This window comes from Bos grunniens, chromosome 18 (assembly GCF_055505025.1).
Source record: "Bos grunniens cultivar Pamir isolate PY7600 chromosome 18, Bosgru_T2T1.0, whole genome shotgun sequence".
NCBI lineage: Eukaryota > Metazoa > Chordata > Mammalia > Artiodactyla > Bovidae > Bos > Bos grunniens.
Window position 1 is genome coordinate 37,337,918 of NC_141182.1, and position 8,529 is coordinate 37,346,446.

An 8,529-nucleotide genomic window follows, 5' to 3' on the forward strand; every position below is an offset into this window, starting at 1 on the left:
TGCCAATAACAGTTCTTTATCATCTGTATCTCCTAGAGTGTTGACTCTTTAACGATTGATTTTTTCTTTTCTAGGCAAATCTAATTAACTATTTGAAGAACTTCATCCAGTGACACCCCAGTTACTACACACACTTGGTGGGTAGCTCTTCGAGATTCTCTTAAAAACTTGGTTACGTCCCAGCACTCTAAAAATTCTCATCTGTGAGAGCTATTTGAATTTTGTTATTAGTGTCTGCTGGAAATTGTAATTCAATAAAGAGTAACTCATTTAAAAATGTGTCATATTGGGCATGTATTAGGTATCTTGGGCAACTTATGAGACACAGAAAAATATACAAACATTCAGGTCTACACAGGAAATTGGAGTGATAGTGAACAATTTGAAGGAGGCATTTTGTATTTTTAAAGAAGCTATAGATAGATTAGGAGTGTGTGTATATGTGTGTATCTGTGTACATGCACGCATAATACACACACATTTAAATCAGTGGACACAGCAGTCTTTTCTTTTGCTCTCCTCATTTGCTAGCATTTTCTACCAATCCCCAAGTGCAAGGTGGTGGATATAAGAAGAGCTTTTGTCAACATTTAAAATAATCATAAACAAGGACTCCTGCCTGTTTCTTTGTGTAATGCGTGTGTGACCCTTGAATGAGATTGTATCCGTCTCCTGTCCTCTCTCTTTCTCTCTTGTTCCTTTTATGGGCATAGGATTATTGCTATAGAAAATATGGTCATGCCATAGGGGAATGTACCTCCTGCCCAGGGTATTTTTTTCAACTACATCTGCAGACTGCAGCTGCTGCAGCCTTTGGGGGAAAAAAAAATTGTGTCCTTATGAAACTGTAGTTCTTGAACAATGAATTCTTCCTCACAGGACACTGTACTTTTTCACTGCTATTTAGCACAGTCTGACATTAGTTTTCCCTGCGGTTTATTTGCTGCCCAAGTTCACCATTTGACATATGTAGGAATATTTAAACAAATTTTTTCCCCCAGAGAAGTTTGTTTCATCTTTGGAACCACAGGGCTTCCTGCTGACTTCACAGGACCCCTCATACTCTTCCCTCCTTTTTTCCTATGTGCTGCTTCTCTGTGCCCACCCCCACATGTCCCTTTTCTTTATGACGAGGTCTCTCACAGTTTTCCATTTGCCTTCTGAGCTGGATTCAGAAAATATCATCCCTTCCCCATCCCCCACTTACTGTCTATATGCCAAACCTCTTCATCTTTTGCAAAATATCAGCAGAGTTGAACTTCCAATTTCCTCCCCCCCCTTTTTTTTTTTACTATTTCTGTACATTTTGTGCTTTCATAAATTGTAATTTCCCTTGCTCTTAAACCCAGTATGTAGAGAGATTATGAAATTTCTTTCTAAAACTGGGTAAAAATAAAAATATATGTACTTTATTTTGGTATATTTCCTTCTTTTGTCCTCTAAACATTGTTAGATACTTGAAACATAAGGGGGGCACACCTTGATTTGATAAATGGAAGTCTGCAGCCTGTAGGCAAATAAAAAGACAGCTAGATTATGGTTGATACTTCATCATATAGAGAGATACATTTTTGTTTCTTTAACTTTTTTCTTTTTAAAGAAATAGGTAGGGGTCCTTGTTTATCATTATTTTAAATATTGATAGAAGCCCTTTTTATACGCACCAGATTGCATTTGGGGATTGGTGGAAAATGCTAGCAAATTAGGGAAGCAAAAGAAAAGACTGCTCTGTCTACTGATTTAAATGTGTGTGTGTGACACAGATATATGTATATCAGGTGAAGTCAACCTTGATGTGTGATTTTGTAGCTTAACTTAACAGTTTTTAAAAATGGGTGTTTTCAGAGACCAGTTAGTTTTCTTCCTCCTTTCAATTCAGAAGCAAGTAAAACCAAACTGTTGATTGTCCTCTAATGATTTTGAGGTGTTTCTTATAAGCCCTTTAAAAATAAGAATTAAACTGAGAAAGAAATCTAAAGTCATTACTTTCTGATTAGTACAGATGTCCATGCTAACATTCAAGCTTCTCGTCAGTTAATATTTTTATGGGGAACTTTTGGTGTCTTTTCTTTTTAAAAATAATAGAGAGAAAGCAGTTGGCATGTTGACATTAAGCTGTATTGGGGAAAGTGGGTCCCTACTCTCCACATCTGTTCAGTGTTTCTGTTGCCTTTCATTTTCTAAAGTGTTACATATGGAATACATATGTCTTTGTGTTCTGGTACCACAGGAAAAAAAAAAGGGAAGAAATAAAAAAGAAAAATCACAAAGAAATCAATAAACACCTGTTATTCCCAGATCTGCAGTTATTTGGGCTCAGAAGCGCCTGCAGGCAAAGTTAGAACAAAAATCCTTGGATGTCTATATGCCTTCATAGATTTCTCTTGACCTGTATGAGAGTTCTTAAAATTTTATTTTATATTTATTTCATTTCGTTTCATCTTACTTTATCACAGAGTGGACCCTTCACCTTCTGTTATTTTACTGCCCTGGATTTGTTCTCTCCAATGTATATTTCCTCTTTCCCTATATGCCGTAATTTTGTATTCAACAAAGTGGAGAATTTTTTTCCCAATGACTCTAGGATGCAGCCTTACTTTCACCACTTCCACAGCAGGTTTCCTACGTTAGATTGCCCCCTGCTGCTTCCGGAGCATTAAAAACAAAGCTCAAAATAAAATGTTTGCGGACATACCATTACAAAAGTATCCAGTGAAATATACTGGAACCTAATCATTTGAAAACACGTTCAAAGATCAGTAATAATTGACAGATGCTTCAGTAATAATTGACAGATGCTTTGGTGTGTTATACGGAAATTTTAAACCTGAGAGATCGAGCTCACATGGTTGCACTTGTAGCCAGTTCACACATTATCTCTTCCTATTGTTAGTTATAAATTAGAAGGTGTTGGTTTAAATAATTGTGAATCACGTGATATGCTTTTTCTTTTGCTGTCTCAATGTAATTAATAGTTCCCACAAGTAGATTCTGACCCAATTGTACAATTTCTTTTTCTTATAAAAAGTATACTTTTCCTTAAGGGCAGGGACCATATCTTGTTTGTTTTTGCATTTTTGATCCAATGCCTGACATATAAAAGACACTAGATTAAAATCTGTTAATTTCACTAGATTCATTCATTCAGCAAAGAAAGAGTAAGATCACTAAGCTTTAATTCATCAAAATATTTTTTGTTGGACTTAGAATCAAGAAGAGTAAATAATGTAGCTAACATTTTTAAAGAAATAACTCCCAGCAAAGATACAAGAAAATTTTAGTAATCCCTACTGTCATGGCAGATTCCATGTTACTGGCTTATATTGTTGGCTTTCAGAATTTAGTTTCTCTTTATTGCTGTTTCTTTCTCAGCTCACATTTTATATATAGATTTGACCTACTCTCCTGGGTACTCCTCACTGGCCCCGTGTATGTTTCCTGGATATCTCATTCAAGACTTTGGTTATTAGAATTTGTCTGCATTCTCTGATAAACCTGTGAGTGACTTGAGGGCAGGAACTATCTCGGATTCATTTCTGCATCCCCAGCATCAATGCCAAGAATGTTCATTTGCTATTGAATAGTTGACACTGAAATGGGATTTACATAGCCTCCAAAGAAAACAAGCATTAAAAATATGAATAAAATAATAAAAATGGAACTAAAACTATTACATGTAGCATCTAGTTTTAGGGGTAATCTAACTAAAAACAAAGGACAGCAGTGAGTTATAAAATGACTATGGTGCCAAAGTCAAGGATTGGATAGTGGAATGAAAACACAAAATTAATCATGATTGGTTGCCCTAATCTCTATCCTTCTTCCCCACGTATAATCATTACAGCATCTCTGTGTATATGTTCTGATATTTCTTCCTTCCTTCACCCCAACACTTGAGTCCACTAGGTCTGGCATTTTGATTTGACCAGTACTATGTTCGATGACTTGGTTTTAATAGCCATAAGAATTTTGAGATTCTAGGGTAGGACTGAGGGATCTTGGCTCCCTCACTTACCTGGATACTATTAGAGGTTGTAACCGTATTCTAGACCTTTTGCTTCTCTTTGATCCTTGGCCTGGAAAGGGTGAGTTCCTGGGGCATATGTATTTACTGGGGTAGTATGTAGAAAGGCCAGATCCCTCATGCTCCGTCAAGAAATGTTCACCGTCTAAGACCCCAGGAATGTTCTCTATCACCTTTGGTTTCAAGTGTGTAAAAATTAAGTTCATAAAAACCATTTGAGTTTTAAGCATTTGCTATCAAAACAAAGAAGAGCTTATTTAAAAAAATTCCTTCAGGACTCATTCTCCTTCCCAGCTAGAAGTAACTAGCATCCTGAAAAATTTTTCTCTCATTATGTTGTCCCTTAAAAAAAATAAGTTTGCCACTGTGTGATAAGGAGGGATCATATGTATGTGTACCTGAAAGTATTCTTTGTTTACTTTGCAACTTTTGAAGAATGGTGTCTTTTAAAGATACTTTCCTGCAGCTTGCTTTTTTCAGTAAAGTTTATATATATTTCTGCAAGGAGATCCAACCAGTCCATCCTAAAGGAGATCAGTCCTGGGTGTTCATTGGAAGGACTGATGCTGAGGCTGAAACTCCAATACTTTGGCCATGTCATGCGAAGAGTTGACTCATTGAAAAAGACCCTGATGCTGGGAGGGACTGGGGGCAGGAGGAGAAGGAGACGACAGAGGATGAGATGGCTGGATGGCATCACTGACTTGATGCACATGAGTTTGGGTGAACTCTGGGAGTTGGTGATGGATAGGGAGGCCTGGTGTGCTGCGATTCATGGGGTTGCAGAGAGTCGGACACGACTGAGCAACTGAACTGAACTGAAGGTTTATGCATGTGGTTGCACAGAGCTATAATTCATTCTTTTTCACTGTTACAAAATATCTCATTGAATGAATATAGCCCAGTTTATTTATCAAAATCTCTAGGTGTGTGTGTGCTCAGTTGCTCAGTTATGTATGATTTTTTGCCACCCCATGGACTGTAGCCTGCCAAGTTCCTCTGTCCATGGGATTTCTCAGGCAAGAATACTGGAGTGAGTTGCCATTTCCTTCTCTGGAAGATCTCCCTGACCCAGGGATTGAATCTGCATCTCCTGCATTGGCAGGTGGATTTTTTGCTGAGCCACCTAGGAAACCCCATCAAAATCTCTACTGATGGACAGTTGAGTTCCTCCCACTTTTTGCTATTTCTAACTTTGCTATAAGGGACATTCTTGTCTACATGTAAGCATTTCTTTAGGATATGTATCTAACATAAGGATTTCTGGATTGTATGTACACTTTCAACTTTATTATGCCACATTATATACCAAGATGGTAGCACACATTTATATCCTTATCAATAGGGTATAATCTCATTCTTCTGTATTCTTGCATTGGCAGGCTAATTCTTTACCACTATGCCAACCAGGAAGCCCACTCATTCTTCTATATTTTTGGCAGCCCCCGTTTTTGTTATCCAAATCTTTATATCAACTATCTAGTTTCTTGATATTGCAGACTTTGTAAATCTTGAGTGAGCTTTTGTAACTATGATTCCATTTCCTAAGTGAGACTTATGGAGCTGCTGGATTTCACTGTTTTGTATCTCTAGGCAGAAAAACACATAGAAATGATGTTGCTTCCACCAACAAAAATTCAGTAGAATCTTATTAATATTATGATACTGATATTGTAAAATGAGTGTAATACCTGTTCTGTTGTCGACTATCTGAATCATAGTGTGAAGAGCTATGTGTATAGGGGAAACACAGTGGCACTTGATTTGATTCATTTGAATCCTTGCAATAGCAAGATGCATTGATTGTCTTTATTTTTACCATATATGTGACATTTTAGGAAATAAACTTCAGATTTAATTTTGAGGGGAATGGACTTCCCAAAAGGGCTTCTTCCATTAGAAGATTCATCTGGCTGCTTTGAGGAATGTTTCTCATCTGAATTTTAATAAAAGGCACACATTTTTATTCCAGTTCTCCTGTGACCGGTATGTATATACTTGTATTCTTTTTAATAAATCAAAGGAAAATGGTAACGAAAGCATCCACACTTTTCAAAGATCCAATGTAATCATAAACTACTCAGTCTTGACTCTGTAGCTATGATGATATGAATTGAAAATTCATTGATGTATGTAGCATTTCTGTCTTAAATCATAGCTGTATATGTACAGGTGCAACCGTACAGATTTCAACAGATTATAATATCCATGTACTCTGCATATTCTATAAAATTTATGCGTCAATTGTTGTGACTTCGTGTACCACTCAACCTGTGAATTGAATTTAATTATTTTTGCTCGCTGAAGATATTTTGATATTATCATCATCCTTATTTTAGATATGCTGGTCATTTTAAGAAAGGCATCATTAGATGTATGCTCTCTGACTTAGAAGCCATAAAGATAGAAAAATAATCCATTGCTGGGAATCAAGGAATATGGATTTATATCCTTGCCAGAGGTGTCGCTGTTCTGATCTAAAATCCTCTCTCTCTTAAATTCATTCATTTCAACAAGGAGATAAAGCTGAAGCATCATTTTGAGTTCCTTTTAAAAGTGAAGGACATTACCAGACACCACTAAAGCCATAAACTGTTAAATATATTATGTTTCTTTATAAATTCCCAACTTTTCCCAAACAAAGAATTTGGGTGAAGGGAAGACCCTAGTGATAGGCAAAGGGTCTTCCTTTGGCTTTGAATAAAGGTCAAGGAGTGAGAGCCCAGTCTTGGACCAACATTTCCTGTTCCATGTTTTGACATCCTTAGTGTAATCAAGAAAATGCAGATCCAAACCAATATTCTCAAGGTGTGGAACTGCTTTAACAACTTTCCTGGTGATTCTGATGCATTCCAAATTTGAGACCCACAGTTATGACCAACCTAGACAGCATATTCAAAAGCAGAGACATTACTTTGCCAAAATGGTCCATCTAGTCAAGGCTATGGTTTTTCCAGTGGTCATGTATGGATGTGAGAGTTGGACTACGAAGAAAGCTGAGCGCCGAAGAATTGATGCTTTTGAACTGTGGTGTTGGAGAAGACTCTTGAGAGTCCCTTAGACTGCAAGGAGATCCAACCAGTCCATTCTGAAGGAGATCAGCCCTGGGTGTTCTTTGGAGGGAATGATGCTAAAGCTGGAACTCCAATACTTTGGCCACCTCATGCGAAGAGTTGACTCATTGGAAAAGACTCTGATGCTGGGAGGGATTGGGGGCAGGAGGAGAAGGGGACGACAGAGGATCAGATGGCTGGATGGCATCACTGACTCGATGGACGTGAGTCTGAGTGAACTCTGGGAGTTGGTGATGGACCCAGAGGCCTGGCGTGCTGCAATTCATGGGGTCACAAAGAGTTGGACATGACTGAGCGACTGAACTGAACTGAACTGATCTAAACTATTAATGTATCATTAAATTGTTGTATTTAACCAAAATTTCCCTTAGAAACACAGATTAAGCATCTCCATATAAATGAAAGTTTATCAAGTACTTCTTGCTATTTTATCACTGGTAAATAATGGAAGAAAAAAATGATCCTCATTTTTATGTCATATTTTTTTACATTAGCATTCCTCCAGTATCCTTTTTTTGGGGCAATTTTGTTATTGTTCGGTCTCCTGTTGCTTTTAAGTATTATAAAATTTTATATAGTTTGACTTGATCACTTTTGCAACAATTCAGTTTTCTATGTGAAAAGTATCCTACTGAGTGCTTTGGAAGTAATACAGGAGAAAACACAATATTTTCCCTCAAGGAGGAAGAAGAAAAGCTAGTTAAGAGGGCACCAATTCCTTGATTTGAAACTTCTCTACAATTATAGTAAAACAATATAGAGAGGGAAGAGCTATCTGATTTGGGGTGGACAAGCTTTTTACATGAAGTAAATTAATTTTTTTGCATTAAAAATTTTTAAATGCTGGTAAAATAAATATAAAATACACCATCTTAACCATTTTTATGTGTATAGTTCAGTAGTGTTAAGTACATTCATGTTGTTGTACAATAAGTTTCCAGAACTCTTTCTTCTTGTAAAACAGATATTGTACCCATTAAACAACAACTCCCCATCCTCCTTTGTGCTCAGTCCCTGGCAACCACTGTTCTACTTGCTGCTTCTATGAATTTGACTTGTCTTGGTACCTCTTATGAGTAGAATCATACAGTATTTGTCTTTTTGTGACTGTCATATTTCACTTAACATGTCCTCAAGATTCTTCCAAGTTCTACCGTGTGTCTAAGTTTTCTTCCTTTTTAAAGCTGAAAATGTTCCCCTTTATGTAGATACTGCATTTTGCATATCCATTCATCTCTTGATGGACTCTTGGGTTGCTTCCATATTTTGGCTAGTGTGAATAATGCTGCTGTGAACATGAATATGCAAATACCTCTTCAAGGCCCTACTATCAGTTCTTTGGATATATACTCAGAAATGGCTGAATCATGTGGCTTCCCTGATGGCTCAGTTGGTAAAGAATCAGCCTGCAATGTGGGAGACATGGGTTTG

General features: G+C 37.0%; 1 long non-coding RNA gene across 2 annotated transcripts in view; it reads left to right on the forward strand.

Annotated features, from left to right (window-relative positions):
• The window catches only part of LOC147353499 (uncharacterized), a 214,300-nt gene extending 214,023 nt beyond the window's left edge, over positions 1 to 277 (forward strand). For both annotated transcript variants that reach the window (XR_015145685.1, XR_015145684.1), the window contains exon 4: positions 75 to 277. This is a non-coding gene — a long non-coding RNA (uncharacterized LOC147353499). The remainder of the gene's footprint in view (positions 1 to 74) is intronic.
• Positions 278 to 8,529: the final 8,252 nt, after the last annotated feature.